General features: G+C 33.4%; 2 non-coding genes across 2 annotated transcripts; both read right to left on the minus strand.

Annotated features, from left to right (window-relative positions):
- Positions 1–3,556: 3,556 nt before the first annotated feature.
- Positions 3,557–3,629, minus strand: TRNAF-GAA (transfer RNA phenylalanine (anticodon GAA)). Its single transcript has one exon. It is a non-coding gene; the product is annotated as a tRNA-Phe (tRNA).
- A 3-nt stretch (positions 3,630–3,632) lies between these two features.
- TRNAV-AAC (transfer RNA valine (anticodon AAC)) lies at positions 3,633–3,706 on the minus strand. The gene has a single exon. It is a non-coding gene; the product is annotated as a tRNA-Val (tRNA).
- Positions 3,707–26,743: the final 23,037 nt, after the last annotated feature.

The raw sequence follows: 26,743 nt of genomic DNA on the forward strand, positions 1-26,743 counted from the left end.
CTTTTAGTAAAAAAAAATAAAGAATACCTAAATGGTACCAAACACCAATCAAAGACCATGGGCACCTTCTCTAGAATCCATGCTAGATACAATACCATCCTTAATTAACATCTTATCAAAATCTTCAACAATGCCATCAAGACTCCTTGATATTGTAATATTAATTAATTATACTCAAATAGAAACTCACAATCAATGCACCCCCATACTTGCGGAGGAGATCTTTTCACAAATCTTGCAAGAAAAGGAAGTCTAAGATACAATATAATAAATCCACAATACAATAGCCACTACCATGTCAAACTAAAGAAGTCCAAGATACAACACAAAAACACTCTTAAATATCCTCTAGCAAAAAAGAACTATTCAAATTTTTTCTCACTTGCCTAGAAAAGCACATTCAAGTCATAGTCATATCAATACTATGACACCTGTAGAGCTATGTTACTATTGACCTCTGACTATTTTTGAATTCTAAGGTATATCAAACCATGACTTATTATCCTAAGGTAGTAGGCAAATATATGACATAGATCAATAACTACAAGATAGTAGTCATTAAATAGGCTTTAAGTCAAGACCATATTAATAAAACTTTGGCAATAAGTTTGATTGTATACACTCATAATTAGTACAAAACTAGGACATATCAAGGGCTCTTACCTTGAATCTACCAAAGACATACTATCTTGATTTTTATTAGATTGATCTATTGATTAATAGCTTTGTTTTGAAAATATATAATCAAATACTTTCTCTAAGCTAGGAAAATATTTAAAAGCTCCATAGTTAGATAGAATATATGGAAACAAGAATGATGCTTACTTTATTTTTATTAATGTTTTTATTACTTTTACTCTAATTTTAAGTATTTCTATTTTTTTTCCTTAGTAATAGTAATTTTAGTTTTTTGTGAAATATATATATATATATATATATATATATATATATATATATATATCTTTGATAAAATTTCTAGCTTATTTTATTTATCTTCTTTCAAGTTTTTGTCCTTAGCAAATTTATTAGGCTATACTTAAAATATCAAAGATTTATCTTTTTTGATCAAGATTACATTATTTACTTCTAAATAAATATTTTTTATAAATTTTCTTTCATTCTTGACTCTTATCTATTAATCATCTGACATAAAATTGTTTTTATTTTTATTTTTATTTTTATTTTTTTTCTCCAATGTGTTTGTATAATAGAACCTATTAAATTAAAAGATGTAATAACACAATGTAGGAGCAAATGAGAGTTAGTGCTTGCAATGCATCAATTCAATTCACTACCACCAAAAATAAAAAGATTAGTTAGGATTGCCTTACAAAAGCAGTTTGGTGGTATAAGATTAAAATTTAAAAAATTTATTAATCAAATACAACTTATGATTGAGCTTCAATCTCAAAGTTATCTGATTTTCAAATCATAAGTCAAGTTTTTTAGAAAATTACTTTTAAGTTTAGCTTTATCATAGTTGATAAGCTTTTTTTGAACAAATTAATTAAAAAAAAAATTTTAGAAGATTTTATGGTAAAATTAAATTCAATATATAAAAAATATAATAAAATTTGTATTATAATTAATAAGATTTAGAATTCGAATAAAAAAAATAATTCAATGTCATAAACTATTTCACAATTTTGAAAACTTGTAACTAATATTAAGGAAGATGATGTTGCACTTATTAGTTAATTCTTCAAATGGATTGTAATATGAAATAAATAATTGATATATAATATACTTATTTCTTAAACATTGAGTCAAGCAATTGATTTTTTTATGGATCTCAAAGAGAACAAGTTGAGAATTAGGATTAAAATCAGATCCTAAAAAATAAAACCATATATCCATGACAAATGTCCAATTATTAGAGCATGATTTGAAAAAAAAACTTGATAGTATTTTCTAAGCATTAGTTTCGAGAAATTATCATAGATATATATATGTACTCTAATAAATAACTATCTAATTAGGTGAAAAAAGATCAAAATAGATAAAACTAGGTTAAATTTATAATAGCTTCTAGAAAAACTTTTCAAAAGTAACATAGAAATTGCTTTGATTGTACATGTGTTTGTAGTTGATTGATAGGTTAGAAACTTACTCAACAAATTAACCATCTAAAAGTAGCTTGAGAAACAAAGTTGAGAAGAGTGAGAAAGATTTCACTTTCACTTCTATATGTACTATCTAACCAAGAACTATGTAGTGACAATATGTAAGACTTCTAACACATGTCCAACTTGCAAGACAAGTTTCCTATATGTGTACCATATTTTCAACTAGGATCAAAAGTAGTCAACATTTGCAAGACATTGCCAACTTGTTGGCCAAGTTTTCAACCAACCAATCACCTCTAGACATATACAAAAATAGAGTTGTCGCTATAAAGCTTCTAAAAAGCTTTTCTATAAGACATTATTAAATTTATTTACTTTAACTTATTTCCACTTATTCATATTATCTAAATAATTATTAGATTATATCTGGATCACAAAGGCAGTTATTCTATAGAACATAAGGGATTGTTCTTTTTATGAAGATGATCTAGCTTTGATCTGTATATGGCCAATTTTAACATAGAATTAGCTATTTATTAAGGCTTCATATTTATTATTAATTTTTTATATACAATTTTAATATTTCAGCCACCATATATAAGAATCATCAATCTTAAGACTCTTATGATGGTTGTTTACAATTTTATTCTAATACAAATACAAATAGACTGAGTTACAGACAAAATTATAATTTAAAATATAAAGTTATAACATAATTAGATTAGGCATTTTTGGGGTATTTTGTGATAAATGTTTGATTTTTTTTGGATAAATACAAAAAATCGTTAAAATTTTAAATTACAACATATAATTAGAAAATAATAAATTAATGAAAAAGTTTGTTCCAAAGACCTATTACTTGTTAATCAGATATCATTTCTTTAGAGTGTATTGCAAATCCTTTTAATTAGATTAAGATTTGATTGGTATTCCAAGAAAAGCCATCATGTTATATTTTCTTTTATAATCACTCATATGAAAACTCATTTCTCAACTTACATTCACAATTGAAAGTTTTAACTTTTTTTGAATTCAAATTTAAATAAAGACTGCATTATATTGTTTTATAACAAAAATTATTTCAAAAGTGCATATTATGTATTGAGATTAAGATTTAATTTAAAACTTGTTAAAGATAGCAAGATAGTAAGCTTGAGGAGGTGCAAATGAGGTGTGGCACATCCCGAGAGTGGAAGGTGAGAAGGGGCCACAAAGTATGGATTGGTTGTGAGTGTTCACAGGAGAACATGCTTTCCCACATGGAGTTATACGTGGATGGTTCTTGAAAGTGTTGTTGAGGAAAACGCAGCGGTGACTGACAGGGATAGTTTCGGTATCCTTCTTTCTGTGTTGGAACGGGGAACAGCCATGGCGTGTGAAGCTGGAGCGAGTTGGGGGCAGGGGACGATATAGCCTCCACTGCGGTGATCTCGTGGCCGCAGCGAGCATAGTTGTGCGAGATGCAGGTAGGAAGGATAAAAGGTTTGTAGTGCGGTGAGCGTGGATCGAACACGCGACCTTCAGATCTTCAGTCTGACGCTCTCCCAACTGAGCTATCCCCGCACATGTTTTCGCCCGGGTTCGAACCGGAGACCTTCAGTGTGTTAGACTGATGTGATAACCAACTACACCACGAAAACCGTCCCAAGTCTGGATCCAGAGGAGCGGTCGCTTCCAGGCCTGTTCCCTATGACCCACATGATTCGGTACTCGACTTTTCCATCATTTTCCCGCAAGCACTCCACCGACATTGGGCCGCAATCTGTTCGCATCTGGTGAAGAATTAATTTCTGGAAGTTTTAGATTTTGAAGATGATACTAAGTATGTAAATGCCATGACGCATTCCAAATTATTTTTTATTATTATTCTAAATATGGCATCTTATACCTTGGTTTTTGCAAATATGACACACCTACACCCCCCACCCAGGCATATATTAAAAATAAAATAAATAATAAATAAAACTAATATTAAAATTAAAGTTATGATGGATATTTTTAGAAATTTTTAAACATATATATTTAACTATTTTTTTTGAAACTACCTCTTCAGGTGGGCTTAATGAAAATTCTAATAGACAACATTATCCATGCTATTTCATATAGGCAAAAGCTGCATATTATCTCACATCTCCATCTCATAGCCTTTTAGTTGATTTTTCTAAGTACAATATCACCTAAAAGAGGCTTTTCAATTTGAATCAATCAAACGTTTTGAAAGTTACCACATCTTGCATTTTCTCCTAAGTTCAAAGGCCATCTAAGAGAAATCTATGTTTCCACCTAGTCACATTTTTAAACAACAATCAATATGCTCATAATGCACATGTGCAACATTCTAACATTGTTGTATTAAAAATACTTTTGTTGCATAAATGGTCAAAGGGAGGGCAATGAGTTTAAGGTATTTGGTGATATAATTTGAAAACAAAAACCAAAAATATTGTGTAGGGCTTTTGGAAATAATGTAATTTGATTGTAAAAAGAATTTTTGCTGTTAGAAAATATTATAAAAAGTCATTCAAATAAACTAGATTAGAAAAAATATAGTTAAATAAATTAATTTTGAAAGCAATAATATAAAAAGATACTTAAAAAAATAAGTTTTGAAGATTATAATGTAGAAGAGGTTCTTTAAATGGTATAAGAATAATTACCAAAACACACAATAACAAAAAAATAAGGATCTAAATATTGAAGGGAATCCACTAAAAATAATTAAACATGAATAAAAAATTAGAAGATTCAAAAGATTTTCTATAATGATGTAAAAAAGAATAATTTGTTCTTATTTTTTTAGAATAAATAATTAGAGCATCATTGTAAATAGTAATGGAGGTTACTTAAAAAACAAGAAATTAAAAAAATTTATTATATAATTTTTTGTAGAATTTAGAAAAATTAAGTATATTTGGTATATTTTTAGATTCTTAATTTTTTTTATAAAATAACTTATACATGTATATATATATATATATATATATATATATATATGTGTGTGTGTGTGTGTGTGTGTGTGTATGTGTATGTATTGTCATGGACATAAATATTTCTTCCAAGAGTTATACAAATAATATGAATAAGTAGAAGTAGATAAAAGTAGGTTAATTTGATAATATCGCATATGAAAGCTTTTTAGAAGATACACAAATACGGTTTCACTTTTATAGATGTCTAAAGGTGGTTGATAGGTTGAATACTTGATCAATAAGTTAGCTATGTATTGCATGTATTGATAGCTTATTGTATAAGCTAACTATGTGGTGCACACATAAGAAACTTGTCTTGTAAGTTAAAACATGCATCTTACAAATTAGACATATGTTGGAGGACCTATGGAACGTTGCCATGTAACTTTTAGTTAAATAATATATATGAAGATAAGAGTGAAGCCTTTTTTCATTCCTATCAATTCATTCCTCGCTTCTAGTCTAATTTTAAGGATCTCTAATTTTTCTTATCTTTTGTCAATAACTATTTGTCACGGACATACATATAATTACCTATATGAATAGATAAAAGTATGTAAAAGTAGATAAAAGTAGGTTAATTGTGTAATATCTTCTAGAGAAGCTTCTTAGAAGCTTCATAGATGCTGCTTTGACTTTATAGGAGTCTATAGTTGACTTTTAGGTTAGAAACTTGGTCAACAAGTTAGCCATGTGCCACACATGTTGGAAGCTTAAAGAACAAGCTAACTACGTGGTCTATCCATAGAAAACTTGCCTTGCAAGCAAAGGCATGTCGCCTAGAAAGTCAACATATATTGGATGTCTTATAGAACATCGCCACGTGGCTTCTAGTTAGATAGTATATATAGAGGCAAGAGTGAAGCCCTCTTCACTCTTGTCAACTCCTTTCTTGCTTCTAGTCTAGTTTCAAGGGTCTCTAGTTTTCTTGTATTTTGGCAATAGCCATTCCAGTTTCTTTCTTAATATACATATTTCTATTTTGTCCTATTTCTTTTTGAGAAAAGTCTCACTTACTCTTTAGCTTTCATCGAGTTCTTGTCCTTGACAGATTGACAAGAGTACACTTACAATATCAGAGCTTTGTCTTTTCTTGATTAAGAGTGGATTACCCCTTTTTCTTGATAAGACATAAGCGCATTAGAAGTTGCGGATTACCCTCTTTTAAACTGATATTGTTCTTAGTATTTTCTTTGTTATCAATTCCTCTCTTCTATTTGTTTTGAGCGTTATTAGACATCTTCTCTTTTCTAAGTGCTACTATGGCAGAGCTTGTTGAAATGAAGAGTGCAATGGCACAGATGCAAGAACAATTGAGGGAGTTAATGCTTGCGATGCATCAACTCAATTTACCACCACAAGGAGCAACAAGAATGGTAGGAAGTGAAGATATAGAGATGATTGGGGCTGCTTCAACATCTGCACCAAACCATGTCCCTTCTCCCAGAATGGAACACCCTTCGAGTGTTAGAGAACCGAGAGTTGCCTTGCCCGAGAAGTTTGATGGTACCAGATCCAAGTTTCGAGGATTCATCAATCAGGTCCAACTAGTGATTGAACTTCAACCCCAGAGCTATCCAACTCCAGGGTCACAAGTTAGATTCATTGGTACACTTCTTTCAGGTTCAGCATTGTCATGGTTTTCATCTTTTCTTGAACGACGAGATCCAATATTGGATAATCTGGAGGCTTTTTTGGCGGAGTTTCGATCCATGTTTGGAAGACATGATGCAATTCGTGTTGCAACCAACAAGATCCGTATTTTGCGACAAGGCAATCGATCAGTAACATTATATGCTTTGCAATTTCGACAACTTGCAACTGATATCAAGTGGGATGATGCCGCACTTGTGAGTCAATTTCTCTACGGATTACAATATGAGGTAAAGAAATTGATGCTTAATTTACCTGATCCTCAAACATTGAGTCAAGCAATTGACTTTGCTGTGAAGTGCGACAATCGACTTTTTGAATTTCGATCCGAGAGTCGCACAAGTGGGCCTCAACGTTACTACAATTCAATGGCAACACCGACGTCTCCTCAACACATACCTTCAGAAGTAGAGGATATGCAAATTGATGCGGTACGTTTCAAACCTCTTACTGAACAAGAAAAGTCTCGTCGTCGACAAGAAGGATTGTGCTTATATTGTGGAGAACCTAAGCACACTGCTCAACATTGTCCAAAGAAGCGACGTAACTACAAAATGAGGAGTACGGTTGTCAAAGAAGACAGTATGTCGGAAAACGAATACGTCCAGCTACAATAGGGACCGTGCGGCTGGAATCTTGTACAACTTCTAATGAAGGTCCTATCCTCTCCTCAGAACCATCTCCTTGTTTTATAATAGATGTGCGTTTAGGACCTAATAATTACAAAGCCTCTGCCTTGGTAGATTCAGGAGCCTCATCTTGTTTTTTAGATGAAGAATTTGCTAGATGTCATAGAATATCATTAATACAAAAAACTAAACCTGTACACGTAGAAGTCATAGATGGTCGTCCGTTGTCCTCTGGAGATGTAACTCACGAAACACTTCCTGTAGATGTAGTAATAAATGGTCATAGTAGTTGCGTAATTTTTAATATAATTAGATCTCCCTCTAATCCAGTAATTTTAGGCTTATCATGGTTAGAAAATTATAATCCTCAAATAGATTGGATTTCTCGTAAACTTGATTTTCCTCAGAGCATTAGTAACAGTTCTATTAATCAAGTAAAAAACCATGAATCTAGTATAGTAAAACTCGCACTTATAGGTGCAAAAGCATTTATACACGCAGCAAAAGAAGGATCAACTTTTGCTATTTATGCTGCACCTATTTCTGAAAGCGTAAAGACTTCAAGTGGCATTCCAAGTCAATATCAGGATTATCAAGACGTTTTTGAGAAAAAGAATGCAGATATTCTTCCTGAGCATCGCCCATACGATTGTTCAATCGATCTCAAGGAAGGAACTCAGCCACCATTTGGACCAATTTACAGTTTATCGCAAGATGAGTTGGCTGAACTCAAGACATATATTGACGAGAATTTAGCGAAGAATTTCATACGCCATTCAAAATCTCCAGCAGGAGCTCCAATTTTATTCGTAAAGAAAAAAGATGGATCTTTACGAATGTGTGTTGACTATCGAGGACTCAACAAGATCACAATCAAGAACAGGTATCCATTACCTTTGATATCAGGACTCCTTGACCAGTTAAATCAAGCTAAGATCTATACAAAAATAGATCTAAGAGGAGCATATAATCTAGTACGGATCAAAGAAGGAGATGAATGGAAGACTGCGTTTCGAACCAAGTACGGGCATTTTGAATATAATGTCATGCCTTTTGGACTCACGAATGCACCAGCTGCTTTTCAACATCTCATGAATGATGTATTTCGTGAATTCTTAGACAATTTTGTCGTCTGCTACCTAGACGATATCCTGATTTATTCTAAGAATGTTGAAGAACATGAAATACATGTTCGTCAAGTATTACAAAAACTCAGAGATGCAGGATTGTACGCCAAAATGGAAAAGTGTGTATTTCACACTACTCAAGTTGACTTTTTAGGATACATCATTTCAAATGATGGTCTTATGATGGATTCTAAGAAAGTCCAAACAATCATGGATTGGAAGATTTCAAAGACTGTAAGAGATGTCCAATGTTTCTTGGGATTTGCTAATTACTATCGGATCTTCATCAAAGACTTCTCACGAGTTGCAGCTCCACTTACACGCTTGACTAGTAAAGATAAATTCCAATGGAATCAAGAAGCGGAAGCAGCATTTGAAGCCTTGAAGACATCGTTTGTCTCTGCACCAGTCTTATATCGTGTTGACTTTTCCAAGGCATTTTTTATGGAAACAGACGCATCGGATTTTGCCTTGGGTGCAGTTTTATCACAAATGGGAATAGATGACAAACTTCATCCGATAGCTTTTCATTCAAGAAAATTCTCAGCAGCCGAGATCAATTATGAGATCCACGATAAAGAACTTCTTGCAATCGTGGATTCCTTTCAAGAATGGCGTCATTATGTAGAAGGTACTTCTAGTCCAGTCACTATATATACAGATCACAAGAACCTCGAGTATTTCATGTCAGCACGCGTGTTGAATCGTCGTCAAGCTCGTTGGAGTATGTCTTTGTCAAGATTCGACTTCATTATCACTTATCGGCCAAGAAAACAACAAGGTTTATCCGATGCCCTGTCTAGACGTTCTTATTTTGCACCAAAAGAAGGAGATGCAGCTTTTGAGCAACAAAGAATGGTCCTCTTGAAACCGGAGCAATTTCATCTCCGAGCAGTGAAATCAACATTGACTGTTGATTCAACTTTTCTCAAGCAAATCCAGTCCAGTATGTCCTCAGACCCTCTTGTTCATGATATCGAGAATAATTCTTCCAAGTCTCATGATTCTTCTAAGTTCGAGTTCAAGAATAATCTATTATATTTTGAAGGACGCCTATATGTTCCAGAAGGAAAAGCACGTTTGCGTGTTCTTCAAGCACGTCATGACTTTCCAGCAGCAGGGCACTTTGGATATAATAAGACTCTGGAACTCATATCAAGAGATTTTTGGTGGCCACAAATGTGGAAGTCAGTCAAAGACTTTGTACAATCATGTGATATTTGTTCAAGATCAAAAATTCCTCGACATCGACCTTACGGACTTCTTCAGCCATTACCTATACCAGAACAACCATGGTCTTCTGTTTCTATGGATTTCATCACAGATCTTCCAAACTCAAGATCTTATGATTCTATATTTGTGATAGTAGATCGTTTCACCAAGATGGCACATTTTATGTCATGTACAAAATCTATCACAGGTGAAGAAACAGCTAAGCTTTTCATTGATAATATCTATCGCTATCATGGATTACCTAAAGATATCATATCGGATAGGGGAACTCAATTTGTGTCGAGATTCTGGAGGACTCTTTTCAAGATTTTAAAAGTGGACATAAAGCTATCTTCAGCTTTCCATCCTCAAACTGATGGACAAACAGAGCGCGTAAACCAAGTCTTGGAACAGTATTTAAGGTGTACCATCAACTACCAACAAGATGATTGGACAAACCTTCTGCCATTGGCAGAGTTTGCTTATAATAATACGGTACATTCTTCCACGCAACAAACACCTTTCTTTGCCAATTATGGCTATCATCCACGACTTGATACTTTTGATTTTTTAAAAGTTGATAATCCTGCAGCAGAAGATATGGCAAATCGGTTGTCAGAGTTACATGCAATAATGAAGGCGCAGTTGAAGAAAGCTCAAGAACGACAAAAGATAAATGCAGATGTATATCGTAAAGAGCAACCACAACTCAACGTGGGTGATAAGGTATGGCTACTTCGTCGCAATATCAAGACCACTCGACCTTGTGACAAATTGGACTATCGTAGGCTTGGCCCCTTTTCTGTTTCTGAACAGATCAACCCAGTTGCATATCGGTTACATCTACCGGAGTCAATGAAGATCCATCCTGTATTCCACATGTCTCTTCTTGAACCATATAAGACAGTGGATATACAAGGAAGAAGACAAATGCCACCGCCTCCTATAGAAGTAGATAATAATGAAGAATTTGAGGTGGAAGAGATATTAGACTCAAGGCGGCGCCGAAATAAGCTGGAATATCTTGTTCATTGGTGCGGATATGATATTAGTGAGCGCACATGGGAGCCATCCAGGAATCTAGCAAATGCATCAGCTAAAGTCAAAGTTTTTCATCAACGACATCCATCAAAACCAAGATGAAAACCTCTCTTATAAAAGAGACAAGATTGAGGCAAGATAACATTCAATTTCCTATCCTTGTTTGTAACTTCTTTGCATTTTGTGACGCTAATTAGATGGAGAGCCAACAACCAGCAGATTCAACTCAAGAACCTTCGTTTGCTGACTTACCGGATGAGACATTGCGATTGTCACAACCTTCAAGACTACGCAACCGAAATGAAGACCCTCAAGAACGACATGTTCTTCCTCGAATAGATGGTGAGATACAACGCGTTTGGTATCACGACCTTGGAAGAGATTCTCGATGTTTGGTGATATTATTGGAGATAGGAACGACTCCTGATGGTGTTTCAAATGTATTATTTGAAGGAAGTTATGAAGGCCTCAACAGTGATCAAATAACAGGGTGGTCTTCTCGCCCTGGAATGAGACACTATCGATGGCTAAGAGGACCCATCAACTATCTTCGAAGAGAACAAAGATCAGAGTATGTAGCAAATACAATTCGCCGCATATTAGATTTTCTCAATATATAATCACCGCTCCTCGTGGAACTCGTCCCTAGAAGGGGGGGTAATGTCACGGACATACATATAATTACCTATATGAATAGATAAAAGTATGTAAAAGTAGGTTAATTGTGTAATATCTTCTAGAGAAGCTTCTTAGAAGCTTCATAGACGCTGCTTTGACTTTATAGGAGTCTATAGTTGACTTTTAGGTTAGAAACTTGGTCAACAAGTTAGACATGTGCCACACATGTTGGAAGCTTAAAGAACAAGCTAACTCCGTGGTCCATCCATAGAAAACTTACCTTGCAAGCAAAGGCATGTCGCCTAGAAAGTCAACATATATTGGAGGTCTTATAGAACATCGCCACGTGGCTTCTAGTTAGATAGTATATATAGAGGCAAGAGTGAAGCCCTCTTCACTCTTGTCAACTCCTTTCTTGCTTCTAGTCTAGTTTCAAGGGTCTCTAGTTTTCTTGTATTTTGGCAATAGCTATTCCTGTTTCTTTCTTAATATACATATTTCTATTTTGTCCTATTTCTTTTTGAGAAAAGTCTCACTTACTCTTTAGCTTTCATCGAGTTCTTGTCCTTGACACTATTCTAATTTCTTCTTAAATATACATATATATATTTTTCATCTTTCTTTTAGAAATGTCTTATTTCTTTGTTTGCTTTCATAGAATTCTTATTCTTAATAGATTGATAAAAATACTCTTATAATATTAGATTTTATTTATTTATTTATTTATTTATTTCTTAAATAAGAATAGATTACCACTTTCACTTGATAAGACATAAGTGTATTAGAAGTTACAAATTATCCTCTTCTAAATTAGTATTATTTTTAGATTTTTTTTTTATATTTTCAAGTCCTCTCTTATAGTTCTCTTAAGTAGTATTAGATATTTCTTTTCCTCTAATATTATCATGGCAAAGCTCATTGAAATGAAGAATGCAATGTGTCAAGGACATAAATCCCAAATAACTAAAAGATCAATATACTCTTACATCACTCAAAAAAGCTAAAAAATCACTCAAAGATGGTATAATATTAAATTAAAATGATTATCATTAAAGAAAAGAAGAGTAAAAAATCTTGAAATAAGACTAAGAACTAGAAAGGCATTAATAAGAGTAAAAAAGACTTCATTCTTGTCTCTATATATACTATCTAATTAGAAGCTATGTAATGACGTTTTATAGAACCTCTAACACATATCCAATTTGTAAGATATATGTCTTAACTTATAAGGTAAGTTTTATATATGTACGCCATATCATCTTCAACACGTGTGATACGTAGCTAATTTTTTGATCAAGTTTCTAACCTATTAATCACTTATAGATATATATGAAGATGAAATTACATCCATGAAGCTTTTAAAAAGCTTTTTAATAATATATTATCAAATTAATTTACTTTTATCTATTTATAATATTTTGATAATTATTGGAATAAATATCTCTATATATATATATATATATATATATATATATATCCATGATATTATCCCTCTTTCTAGAGACGAATTCTATGAAGAGTGATGATCACATGTTGAAGAGGTCTAAGATGCATCGAATCATATTTGTCATATATTTTGATATTTATTTGTTTTAAAAATAGTTGATAGGTCTTCTCATCAATCAATAATGTTTCATTTCAAGGCAAAAAGACCATCTTGTTATTTGATCATTGTTGAGGCCTTTAAAACTTCTTTTAAACAAAATATTTGTAATACTATTAGAAATCATTCCTGCCTTTAATAAAATCACCAAACATTGGAAGTCTGTTCCAAAGTCATGATACCAAATGTATTGTATCTTGTTATTTATTTTAAGAAGAAAATGTCCTTCTTGAAGGTTATCATCTCAATTACATTGTCTTAAAGGCTATGGTAATTGTAATGTCTCACTTGGTAAATCAGCAAATAATGGATTCTAAATTGAATTTGCTATCTCTTGATTTTCTATCTCTTTAGTCCCACAAATATATAAAAATTATAAAAAAAGATAAAAGGTCATATGTATTCTTTTTTAAACTATAATTCTTTTATAACCAAGATTTGTTATCCTTCATTTTGATTTTGATAGATGTTATCAATAAAAAGTATCAACCTTCTTTGCTACATTTAGAAGATTTTTGATTGGTTCATATGTGTACTCACTAATATCATATATGTGCTAATGAATATGATATTCTAACATATTTTGGAACCGCCTTGAGTCTAAAGCTTCTTTGACCTCATACTCTTGGTTTTTATTGACTTTTATAGAAAGAGCTGGCATTTGTTGTGTTTTTGGTATATCTATTGCTTTGTATGGCTCATGAAGAAAATTTATGCTTGTATTGCGGTGGAAAAGGCCACAAAGTCGAAAACTGCCCCAAAAAGTAAAATCGAGGCATAGTCAAGACTAGGGGAGTATTTGTTCAGGAAAACGAGGATGCCCAGCCACAATAGGAACCGTGCAGCTGGACAATGAAATATCCCAACAACAATTAGGTTCCTTTCTTTCTGCCCAACCTACACTTTGTTTTACAATCCCTCTGTTTATCGGCCTTTAAAAACTGAGAACCTTAGCACTACTAGACTTTGAAGCATCTGCTTTTTTTTTAGACGAAGAATTTGCAAAGCGTCATAAGATCCCTTTAGTACAAAAATCAAAACCTGTTCATGTTGAGGTCATAGATGGGTGACCTTTATTGTCTGGTAGCATCACCTATGAATCAAAACCTATTGAAGTAACGTTTAAAGACTATAGTAGTCATATTATTTTTAATATTATTAGAACCCCATCAAATCCTATTATTCTTGGTCTTTCTTGGTTGAAAAAACATAATCCATTGATAGATTGGAGGTTGCGGAAGATGCCTTTTCCCACAAAACCACCCAAGAAAAAACCTAGTAAAAAACCTCGAAAAAAGAAATCCTTATTCATTGGAGCAAGAGCGTTTATAAGATCATCTAAGGAAGGCACTCCATTTGTCATTTATGCAGCTCCAACTACCGAGGAGAAGATCTCAACAGCAAGTATACCGGAGCAATATAAAGATTTTGAAGACATGTTTCAAAAGAAGAACGCCGACATACTACCGGAACATCGACCATATGATTGTGCCATAGACTTGCAAGAAGGAGCACAACCACCTTTTGGCCCAATCTACAATCTATCGCAAACGGAATTGGCAGAGTTACGAAAGTACATCGACAAAAATCTAGCCAAGAACTTCATTCGTCATTCAAAATCATGAGCTGGAGTATCCATCTTATTTGTGAAGAAGAAAGATGGATCATTACGGATGTGTGTGGACTATCGAGGCCTCAACAAGGTAACAAAGAAAAATCGTTATCCATTACCCTTGATTTCTAGTCTCTTAGAACAACTTGGACGTGCGAAGATCTTTACAAAAATTGATCTAAGGGGAGCTTATAATCTCGTACGAATCAAGGAAGGAGATGAGTGGAAGACAACATTCCGTACAAGGTATGGTTATTTCGAATATAATGTCATGCCTTTTGGTCTTACCAATGCTCCAGCGGTTTTCCAACATATGATGAATGACATCTTTCGAGAACACCTCGACGATTTTGTTGTCATCTACTTGGACGATATTCTAATATTCTCTAAAAACGAGGAAGAGCATGAGGAGCATGTTCGTTTGGTCTTGGAGAAACTACGCAAGCGAGGACTATATGCCAAATTAGAAAAGTATTTATTTCACCAGACGGAGATGGAATTTTTGGGATTCATTGCGACTATAGAAGGTTTGAAGATGGACCCCAAGAAAGTAGAAGCAATCATGTCTTGGGAGGTTCCGAAGACGGTTAGAGATGTACAATGCTTTCTTGGTTTTGCTAACTTCTATCAGATCTTCATCAAGAATTATTCTCAAGTTGCTGCTCCTCTCACTCGATTAACATGCAAGGATAAGTTGGAATAGGGACCTTTGGCGGAGAAGGCGTTTCAAGATTTGAAGACAGCATTTACTACAGCTCCAATTTTGGTACATCCAGACTTTACAAAGGCCTTCTATTTAAAAACTGATCCTTCAGATTTTGCTTTGAGAGCCGTGCTTTCACAAATGAGTGAAGATAAGAAGCTCCATCCAGTTGCATTCTATTTTCGAAAGTTCTCTGCTGCTGAAATCAATTATGAGATCCATGATAAGGAACTTCTTGCTATAGTAGATTCTTTCGAAGAATGGCGTCACTTTCTTGAAGGAGCTGCACATCCAGTAACCGTATATACGGATCACAAGAATTTGGAGTATTTCATGATGGCTCGAGTTTTAAATCGGCGTCAAGCTCGGTGGAATATGTCGCTATCTAGATTCAATTTAGTTATCACTTATCGACTTGGAAGGCAGCAAGGACTATCCGATGCTTTATCAAGGAGATCGTATCTTGCACCAAAGGCTGGAGAAGCAGCGTTTGATCAACAATGTACAACGTTATTGAAGCCAAAGAGATTTCAACTTTGTGCTACTATTGTATCATTTGATGCTGACTTCCTAAACCAGGTATGTGCTATGACCATTAAAGATTCAGTAGCCATTGATATCAAGCAACGTACCAATGATGACAAGTTCAAGGTAGAGGGAGATCTTTTATACTTTGAAGAGCGATTGTACATTCCAAAAGGACTAGCACGACTCCGAGTTCTTCAATCTCGCCATGATTTTCCAGCTGCGGGACATTTTGGATTCAACAAGACCTTGGAGCTTATTTCTTGAGATTTTTGGTGGCCCCAAATGTGGAAGGATGTGAAAGATTTTGTCCTCTCTTGTGACATCTGTTCAAGATCTAAGAATTCTTGGCATCGCCCTTATGGACTTCTACAGCCATTGCGAATTCCACGTTGACCATGGTCTTCAATTTCTATGGACTTCATCACGGACTTGCCATCATCAAACTCATTTGACAGCATCTTTGTCGTGGTAGATCGGCTTACGAAGATGACACACTTTGTTCCTTGTAAGAAGACATCGTCCAGTGAAGTCATAGCAAGACTCTTTCTCGATAATGTGTATCGATATCATGGACTACCAGATGATATCATATCAGATCGAGGTACCCAGTTCGTGTCAAAGTTTTGGAGATCTCTCTTTGGGATATTGAAGGTGGATATCAAGCTTTCTTCAGCTTTTCATCCTCAAACTGATGGCCAAACGGAACGGGTGAACCAAGTCTTGGAGCAGTACTTACGATGTAGCATCAACTATCAGCAAGACGATTGGACTGCATATCTACCGCTAGCCGAGTTTGTACATAACAACACCCTCCATGCATCGACTCAACAAACACCATTCTTTTCCAACTATGGGTATCATCCGAAGCTTGATTTATTGAGTCCGTCAACAAATAACAATCCAGCAGCTGAAGGATTTGCGAAGCAACTATCAGAGCTTCAAACTATGTTGAAGCTTCAATTACAATCCGCTCAAGAATCCTATAAGACGTCTGTAGATAGATTTCGGAATCCAGCACCTACTTTCAAAGTTGGAGACAAAGCCTGGCTTCTTCGATGAAATATCAAGACCAAGCGACCATGTGATAAGTTGGACTATCGAAGATTGTGACCATTTATCATCCAGAAGTAAATTAATCCAGTGGCATACCGGCTGGAGTTATCGGCTTCTATGAAGGTACATCCAGTCTTTCATGTTTCTCTGTTGGAACCTTATCGAGAGTCATCTTTTCCTGGAAGAGTGCAATGTCCGCCACCTAGTATTGAAATCGAGAACCACGAAGAATACGAGGTTGAAAAGGTATTGGATTCACGGCGAAAATGAGGAAAGTTAGAATATCTTGTTCATTGGTGCGGCTATGATATTAATGAGCGAACGTGGGAGCCAACTGAAAATCTTACGAATGCGCCACAAAAGGTACAGGAGTTTCATCAACGACATCCCGATAAACCTAAATCAATTCGATGATAGCTTCTTTCTGAAGCTTGTTCTCCCAACAATATAAGAAAAGGAGAGAGCACCAGCAAAATTCATAGTTGATGTAGTTATTTTCTCCAAGATAGATCGTAGTTTGGTCTTTTGATATGGATAGCCAAGAAATAGATACTATGCCAGTCAGAGTATCGCAACCGAGTAGTTCACGAAGGCGACCCCAAGATGAAGAACTACATATACCACGACGACGACAGAGGATACCAAATAACCGATCACTGGTGATCGTATTTGAGATCGAGCCTGCTTATGATGGTCAACTAGAAGGCGTGTTTGCAGGACAATTTCATAATGAGAACACGGAAGTTCATGCTTGGTCAGAAGTCGAAGGCGTGGGCCACTACCATTGGCTTCAAGGGTCGATGAACCACTTGCCTCGTGAACAACAATTGGAGTTCATAGCAGAAGTTATGCGACAGATCTTCATTTTCTTGCGTTGGTATTGATCAACAACATTGCTTCTCAGAGACCTCGAAGCTAAAGGAGGGGGTGATGTTAGGGACATAATCCTTAGAACTTTCTAGAGAGAAGTTTCTAGAACCTTCTAGAAAACAAGCCTTTGGAACCTTCTAGAAGAGAAGCCTCTGGAACCTTTTAGAGAGAAGTTTCTAGAAGCTTCTAGAAAAGAAGTCTCTGGAACCTTCTAGAAGAGAAGTTTCTAGAAGCTTCTAGAAAGGAATCCCCTGGAACTTTCTAGAAGCTTCCTAGTTAATAGAAGTAGCTCGAGAAGTTTCTAGAACCTTCTAGAAAGGAAGCCTCTGGAACCTTCTAGAAGCTTCCTAGTTAATAGAAGTAGCTCGAGAAGCTTCCTAAGTAGGAGTATATATAGGAATCGAGGCTGAAGAGTTCTTCAGTCTCAACAACACATCTCTTGGAGTTCTAGCTCACCTTTCTGGTGTTGTTCTTGTATTCATCTATTTAATCTAGTTCTGCCACTTCTTCTTGAACTTCTTGTTAGATTTCAAGTCTGTATTTTGTGTCCGTGACATCTACTTTCAATCCTTTTTTGTAGCTTCTTTGTAGTTGTGATGTTAAAAAGATAGAGAACCAACAACGAGCGGATTCAACTGATGAATCTTTATTTGGTGACCTATTCGACGATACATTTCGATTGTCACAACCTTCAGAACAACGCAATTAAGGTGAAGATCTTACAAAACAACATATTCTTTCTTGAATTAATGGGGAGATATAACACGTTTGATTTCATAACTTTAGAAGAGACTCTCGATATTTGATAATTTTATTAGAAGTAGGAACAATTCCTAACAGTATTCTAAATATTTTATTTGAAGGAAGTTATGAAGGCCTCAATAACGATGAAATAATAAGGTAGTCTTTTTACCTTGATATGAGACACTATCAATGGTTGAGAGGCCCTATCAACCATCTTCAAATAGAACAAAGATCTGATTATGTAGCAAAAATAATTCGTCACATCATAAATTTTTTCAACATATGATGATCCTTCTTCATAGAACTTGTCTCTAGAAGGAGAAATAATGTCACGGACATATGCATGTAAGCTAATAATTACCTATATAAATTAATAGAAGTAAATAGAAGTAGGTAAACATAAGTTAATTCTATAATATCTTCTATAAAAGCTTCTTAGAAGCTTCATAAATGCTGCTTTGATTTTATAGATGTCTTTAATTGACTTTTTGGATTATGAAAATGGTCAAAAAGTTGGCCATATATCACATATATTATTAGCTTCAAGACTAAGCTAACCATGTGACTTACATGTAGAAAAACTTGCTTTATAAGTCAAGGCATGTCTCTTACAAAGTCAACACACATTGGAGGTTATATAGAACATCGCCATATAGCCCCTAGTTAGATAGTATATATAGAAATAAGAGTGAAGCCCTCTTCACTCTTGTCAACTCCTTTCTTGCTTCTAGTCTAGTTTCAAGAGTTTCAAGTTTTTTTGTCTTTTGGCAATAAGCCTTTGCAATTTTTTTTAATATACATACTTTCTTATTTCTATTTTATCACTCTTTTTTTGACATGGATTTCATTGATTTATGCATCATCTTTTAGTTCATGTCCTTGATAATATGCTAAGTTCATTGTTGATGGTGAGAAGATATCAAGTAGTATTTCAAGCCAATATCAAGATTTTTAAGATGTTTTTTTTTAAAAATACAAACATTCTTCTAGAGCATTATCCTTATGATTGTTCCATCGATTTTTAAGAAGGAACTCAACCACTATTTAGACCAATCTATAGCCTATCACAAAATGAGTTGAATATACTCAAAGAATATATCGATGAAAACTTGACTAAGATCTTTATATGCCATTCTAAATTTCCAGCCAGTACTCTTATCTTATTTGTGAAGAAAAAAAAATAAATCTCTACTAATATGTGTGGATAATTGAGGACAAGATCACTATCAAGAATAGGTATCCTCTACCTTTTATTTCAAGACTTCTAGATCATCTAAATCAAGCAAAGACTTATACAAAAATAGACCTATGAAGAACATATAATTCGGTCCACATTAAAAAAGGAAATAAATAGAAGACTACTTTTCGAACTAAGTATAGACATTTTGAATATAATTTCATGCCTTTTGGACTCATGAATGCACCAACTTTTTTTCAACATCTAATGAATGATGTCTTTTCTAAATTTCTTGAAGATTTTGTCATCTGTTATTTAGATGATATTTTAATTTATTCTAAGAATACAAAAGAGCATGAAGTATATGTTTGATGTGTATTATAAAAATAAAAATATACAAGATTATTTGCAAAGTTGAAAAAGTATGTATTCCACACTATTCAAGTTGAATTTTTGGAATACATCATTTCTAATGAAGGCCTTATGATGGATCCAAAGAAGGTCCAAACTATCAAAAATTAGAAGATTTCAAAAATAATAAAAGATGTCCAATGCTTTTTAAACTTTTCCAATTGTAATTAAATTTTAATAAAGAACTTTTCTCAAGTTGCAACTCCACTAACATATTTGATTTGTAAAGACATACCAAAGTAGAAGAAAGAAGCCAAAGCGATGTTTGTTACTTTAAAGAAGGAATTTACTTCTATACCTATTTTATATCAAGTCAACTTTTTAAAGCAATTCATAAGGAAACAAATGCATCAGAATTTGCCTTAAAAACATATTATTACAAATGGAAATTCGTGAAAAGTTCTATATTCGAGATTAATTATACAATTATATATATAATATTCTAAAAAAGTATTTATATTCTTCTTTCTAAAGATATCTTAATAATCTTAATATTGGCTTAAGATGCTACTTAAAATCTTTTTAGTATTAGAAATAAATATAGCATTAATAACAGAAGGTGAATTTTTTTTGTAGTATGCAAGAAAGCTCTTGCATCTACAAATACAGGTTTGATTGTACTAAACTTTTGACTTTTTACTTAATTGAAAAAATTCTTATTTATACTTTAAAAAAAAATTAAGACTCTAAAAAATCTAATATATTTAAAGTTTATACTTTTCAAGCCATGATAAATCTAAAATAATTACATTAGAAAGAAATATAATTAAATTAAATACTACAAACCTACTATGACTATTAATTACTATTTCTATTAAAAGAATTTTATGAATAATATCTTCAAAAGATAGCAAACGACTACTATGACTTTTATATAAATAATTTTAGTTTTGATTTACTAAAGCATAAATTCACACCGCTTGCCGACATAGTTGGAGCATGGCGAATTGTATGTTGTCTTGAGCGTTGGTCTTGGTGACGTTAGAATAGGCGATTATCGCACTTCACAGCTTGGCTAATGGCTCCATTGAGCGTTCGTGGATCAGGAAGAGTTAACAACAAATCCTTCACATCATCTCTTAAACCCCAATAGAATTGACTCATCAACGCTTCTTCATTCCAATTGATGTCGCATACTAATTGCCTGAAATCCGAAGCATAGACTGATGTAGAACGCATCCCTTGTCGTAGCGACCGGATCTTTGTTGTAGCCCATCGAACCTTATCGTGTTCACCAAATGCTTCCGCAAATGCTTCCAAAAAGGTTTCGAAGTTGTTTAATATGGATGATCATTTCTCAAACAAAGGAGCAAACCATGATAGAACTTGTCCCATAAGTAAGGTTCCAACAAGCCCAACACGTGACTCCTCCATTGGATATCGTTTGGGCTGTAAAACTGTTATCAACCTGATTTGATTGACGAATCCTCGAAACTTGGAACATGTTCCATCAAACTTATCTGGAAGGCTAACTCGAGGCTCCTTATGTTGTAGAACTAATGGTTCTTGTCGAACCTGAGGTAAAGTTGTTTCTCCAAGTGCCGAAATTTGAGGCTGGTGTAGTTTAGATTGTGCTATCCCAGATACTCCATCATTATGAAGCCTTGCTACCACTCCTTCAATCTCTGCAGTTCTTTGTGATAACGTAGCGAGGGCATTCATAATAGCATCTAACTTAGACTCCGAACTTTCTGTCATACTAATGTCTTGACCTCCGGCCATTCTAAAAGAAGGACAAAAATGACCCTATAAGAGGTAATATTGGTTTATAGGAGGGTAATCCACAACCTATAAAACGCCTTAAGAATTTCAAGAAGAGGGGTAATCCACTCTCTCCAAGAAGAATAAGACTCCAATATTGTAAGAAAAGAAGTATCAATTTAGAGGAGGGTAATCCACAACCTCTAAAAAATGCTAGTATACCTTCAAGTAGAGGGGTAATCCACACTCTACTAAGAAAGAACTAGCTCTGATATCTCAAATTAGTGTAGTCTCGACAAACTGTCACGGACACAAAATACAGACTTGAAATCTAACAAGAAGTTCAAGAAGAAGTGGCAGAACTAGATTAAATAGATGAATACAAGAACAACACCAGAAAGGTGAGCTAGAACTCCAAGAGATGTGTTGTCGAGACTGAAGAACTCTTCAGCCTCGATTCCTATATATACTCCTACTTATGAAGCTTCTCGAGCTACTTCTATTAACTAGGAAGCTTCTAGAAGGTTCCAGAGGCTTCCTTTCTAGAAGGTTCTAGAAACTTCTCGAGCTACTTCTATTAACTAGGAAGCTTCTAGAAAGTTCGAGGAGATTCCTTTCTAGAAGCTTCTAGAAACTTCTCTTCTAGAAGGTTCCAGAGACTTCTTTTCTAGAAGCTTCTAGAAACTTCTCTCTAAAAGGTTCCAGAGGCTTCTCTTCTAGAAGGTTCAAGAGGCTTGTTTTCTAGAAGGTTCTAGAAACTTCTCTCTAGAAAGTTCTAAGGAATATGTTCCTAATAGTAGAATGTTATCTTGCCTAGATCTTATTTCTTTCACAAGAAATATTTTCATCTTGATTTTGATGGATGTCATTGATGAAAAGCCTCCATCGCCTTTGCTGCATTTGTAAGATTCTTTATTGGATCCCATGTGAGTTCACTAATATCATATCCGTGGCAATGGATAAGATATTTTAATTTATTTTGGTGTCGCCTTGAATCTAGGACTTCTTTCACTTTGAGTTCTTCATTATTGTCCAATTCTATAGAAGGAGGTGGAGCTTGTCTTCTTCTTGGTATGTCCATTGTCTTGTATGGTTTAAGAAGAGATAAATAGAATATTGGATGGATTTTTATTCACTCCGGTAGGTGTAAACAATATGCAACTTGATTGATTTGTGTAGAAATAGAAAATGGTCCAAGTCTATGATAGTCCAACCTATCACAAGAACGAGTGGTCTTGATATTGTGACAAAGTAACTATACCTTATGACTTGTGTGGAATGGTGGTTGTTCCTTTCGATAGATATCTGCATTGATATTTTGTTGTTCTTGAGCTTCTTTTAACTATGCCTTCATTGTTGCATATAGCTTTAATAAATAATTTGCTAAATCTTTCGTTATAGGATTATCAACTTTTGAAAAGTCAAAAATATTAAGTTGTGGATGATAACCATAATTAACAAAGAAAGGTGTTTATTTTGTAGAAGAACATATCGTGTTATTATAAGCAAACTCTACCAATGGCAAAAGTGTTGTCCAATCATCTTATTGGTAGTTGATGTTACATCTTAAATACTGCTCCAAAACTTGATTAACACACTCTATTTATCCATCAGTTTGAGAATGGAATGTCGAAAAATGTTTTATATCTACTTTTAGAATCTTGAAAAGAATCTACTAAAATCTTGATACAAAATGAGTTCTCCTACACGATATAATAGTTTTGAATAATCCATGATAACAATAGATATTGTCAAGAAAGAGCTTAGTTGTTTCTTCACTTGTGATAGATTTTGTATATGATACAAAATGTGCCATCTTGGCAAAACGATCTACTAACATGAATATAGAGTCATAAGAACTTGAGATTAGAAAATCCATGATGATATCCACAAAAACAGAAGACCATGATTATTCTGGAATAAATAATGGTTGAAGAAGTCCATAAGGTCGATGAGGATGAGTTTTTGATCTTGAACAAATGTTACATGACTAAACAAAGTCTTTCACACTCTTCTATATTTGTGGTCACTAAAAATCTCTGGAAATAAGCTCCAAAGTCTTGTTGTATCCAAAATATTATGTTGCTGGAAAGTCATGACGTGCTTAAAGAACACGTTATTATGCTTTTCTTTTCTGAATATATAATCGACCTTTGAAATAGAATAGGTTGTTTTTGAATTCAAACTGAGAAGTATCTTGAGACTTAAAAGAAGGATTCATAATATTGGCTAGTAAAGCCACTTGAAGTCTTCGCATCATTAGAAAAAGGTGTACTAACTGTATTTTATGTCTTCTGAATGTATGTGTTGAAGAGATATTGGTGTTGCTATTGAATTTTAGTAGCGTTGAGGCTCATTTGTATAACTCTCAGATCAAATTTAAAAAAGTCAATTGTTGCATTTCACAGCAAAGTCAATTGCTTGACTCAATGTTTCAGGATTAGATAAGTTGAGCATCAATTTCTTTACTTCATATTATAATTGATAGAGAAATTGGCTAATAAGTGCAGTATCATTCTACTAGATATCAATTACAAGTTGATAAAATTATGAAGCATCTAATGTTACAAATCAATTGCCTTGTTGCAAAATATGGATCTTGTTGGTTGCATCACGAGTTGCATCATGTTTTTTATATATGGACCAAAATTTTGCTAAAAATACCTCCAAATTATCTAATATTGAATCTCATTGTTCAAGAAAAGATGAAAATCACGATAGTGCTAAACCTGAAAGAAGTGTATCAATGAATCTAACATGTGATCTTGGAGTTGGATAGCTTTGAGGTTGAAGTTCAATCATAAATTATACTTGATTGATAAATCCTCAAAATTTGAATCTTGTTCCATCAAACTTCTCAAGCAGGGCAACTCTTGGTTCTCTAACATTTGAAAGATGTTCTACCATGGATAGAAGGACATGATTTGGTGGAGATGTTGAAGCAGTTCTTATCATTTCTATATCCTCACTTCTTGCCATTCTTGTTGATTCTTGTGGTGGTAAGCTAAGTTGATGCATCGCAACCATCAACTCCCTCAATTACTCTTGCATTTGTACCATTGCACTCTTCATTTCAATAAGCTTTGCCATAATATCACTTAGAAAAAAATATCTAATATCACTCAAGATAAGTAGAAAAAAAGACTTGAGGACAAAGAAAATACTAAGAATAATATCAATTTAGAAGAGGGTAATTTGTAACTTCTAATATGCTTATGTCTTATCATGAGAAAGAGGTAATCCACTCTTAATTAAGATAAGACAAAGCTCTGATACTGTAAGTATATTTTTGTCAATTTGTCAAGGATATAAATTAAAAGATGATGTATAAATCAATAAAATCCGTATCAAAGAAAGAATGGTAAAATAGAAATAAAGAAGTTTGTATATTAAAAGAAATTGGAAAGGCTTATTGCCAAAAGACAAAAAAACTTGAGATTCTTGAAACTAGACTAAAAGCAAGAAAGGAGTTGACAAAAGTGAAGAAGGCTTCACTCTTGTCTTTATATATACTATCTAACTAGAAGCTACGTGGCGATGTTCTATAGGACCTCCAATGTATGTTGACTTAGTAAGACACATGCCTTGACTTACAAGACAAGTTTTTCTATATGTGGGCCATATAATTAGCTTGGTCTTCAAGCTAATAACAAGTGTGGCACATGACCAACTTATTGACCACGTTTTTAATCCAAAAAATCAATTAAAGACACATATAAAGTCAAAATAGCATTTATGAAGCTTTTAGAAAGCTTTCATAGAAGATATTATAGAATTAACTTATTTTTATTTACTTCTATTTACTCTTACCTATTTATACAAGTAATTAATGGCTTGCATGTGTATGTCCATGATAATTGTATAGCAAAAGATGGCCCTTCATTTGCAGCATATATGAAAGCTCTTCGATCTAACAATAAGAGTTTAGATTTACTAGACTTATGGATTTCTACTTATCTAGCAAGATCTTGGATTAAATTATGAGAAAAATCAAGATTGCAAAAAATCCAATGTATATTAGGGTTATATCTTCCTAATCATGATAATCCTAAAATGATTGGGTTAAAAAGAGATTCAATTACATTAAATATTAGTAAACTATTGTGACCACTGGTTGCTACTTCTACAAGAATAGTTTCATGTATAATATCTCCATAAGACAACGAACATTCATCTATTATTTTTACATTTACAAGCCTGATTTTTTTTTTAACTAAAGATATATCTTGTTTTTTGACAAAGTTTTTATTTATAAAACAAGCTAAGGCTCTTGAATCCAATAAGGCTAAGACTTTGTTATTTTTTGGTCCTAAACAAATTTCTACTATAAAATGATGTCAAGAATCAAATGAGAAAATAAGACCTTTATAAGATGTTGTACATGATTCAAGCTGTATATTCTTTATTGTAGCTAGAACAATTTATTTTCCATTACATTGTCTTCTTTGGCAATCATGTGTCTCATTTTGTAATTATGTTGTTTCTTTGCTCAATATTCAGTAGTATGCATAGCTTCTCCATAATATAAGTATAAATCCTCTTGATGTCCGATCACAAAGGCAGTTATTCTATAGAACATAAGGGATTGTTCTTTTTATGAAGATGATCTAGCTTTGATCTGTATATGGCCAATTTTAACATAGAATTAGCTATTTATTAAGGCTTCATATTTATTATTAATTTTTTATATACAATTTTAATATTTCAGCCACCATATATAAGAATCATCAATCTTAAGACTCTTATGATGGTTGTTTACAATTTTATTCTAATACAAATACAAATAGACTGAGTTACAGACAAAATTATAATTTAAAATATAAAGTTATAACATAATTAGATTAGGCATTTTTGGGGTATTTTGTGATAAATGTTTGATTTTTTTTGGATAAATACAAAAAATCGTTAAAATTTTAAATTACAACATATAATTAGAAAATAATAAATTAATGAAAAAGTTTGTTCCAAAGACCTATTACTTGTTAATCAGATATCATTTCTTTAGAGTGTATTGCAAATCCTTTTA

The sequence above is a fragment of the Physcomitrium patens genome, chromosome 13 (assembly GCF_059467195.1).
Source record: "Physcomitrium patens ecotype Gransden chromosome 13, ASM5946719v1, whole genome shotgun sequence".
NCBI lineage: Eukaryota > Viridiplantae > Streptophyta > Bryopsida > Funariales > Funariaceae > Physcomitrium > Physcomitrium patens.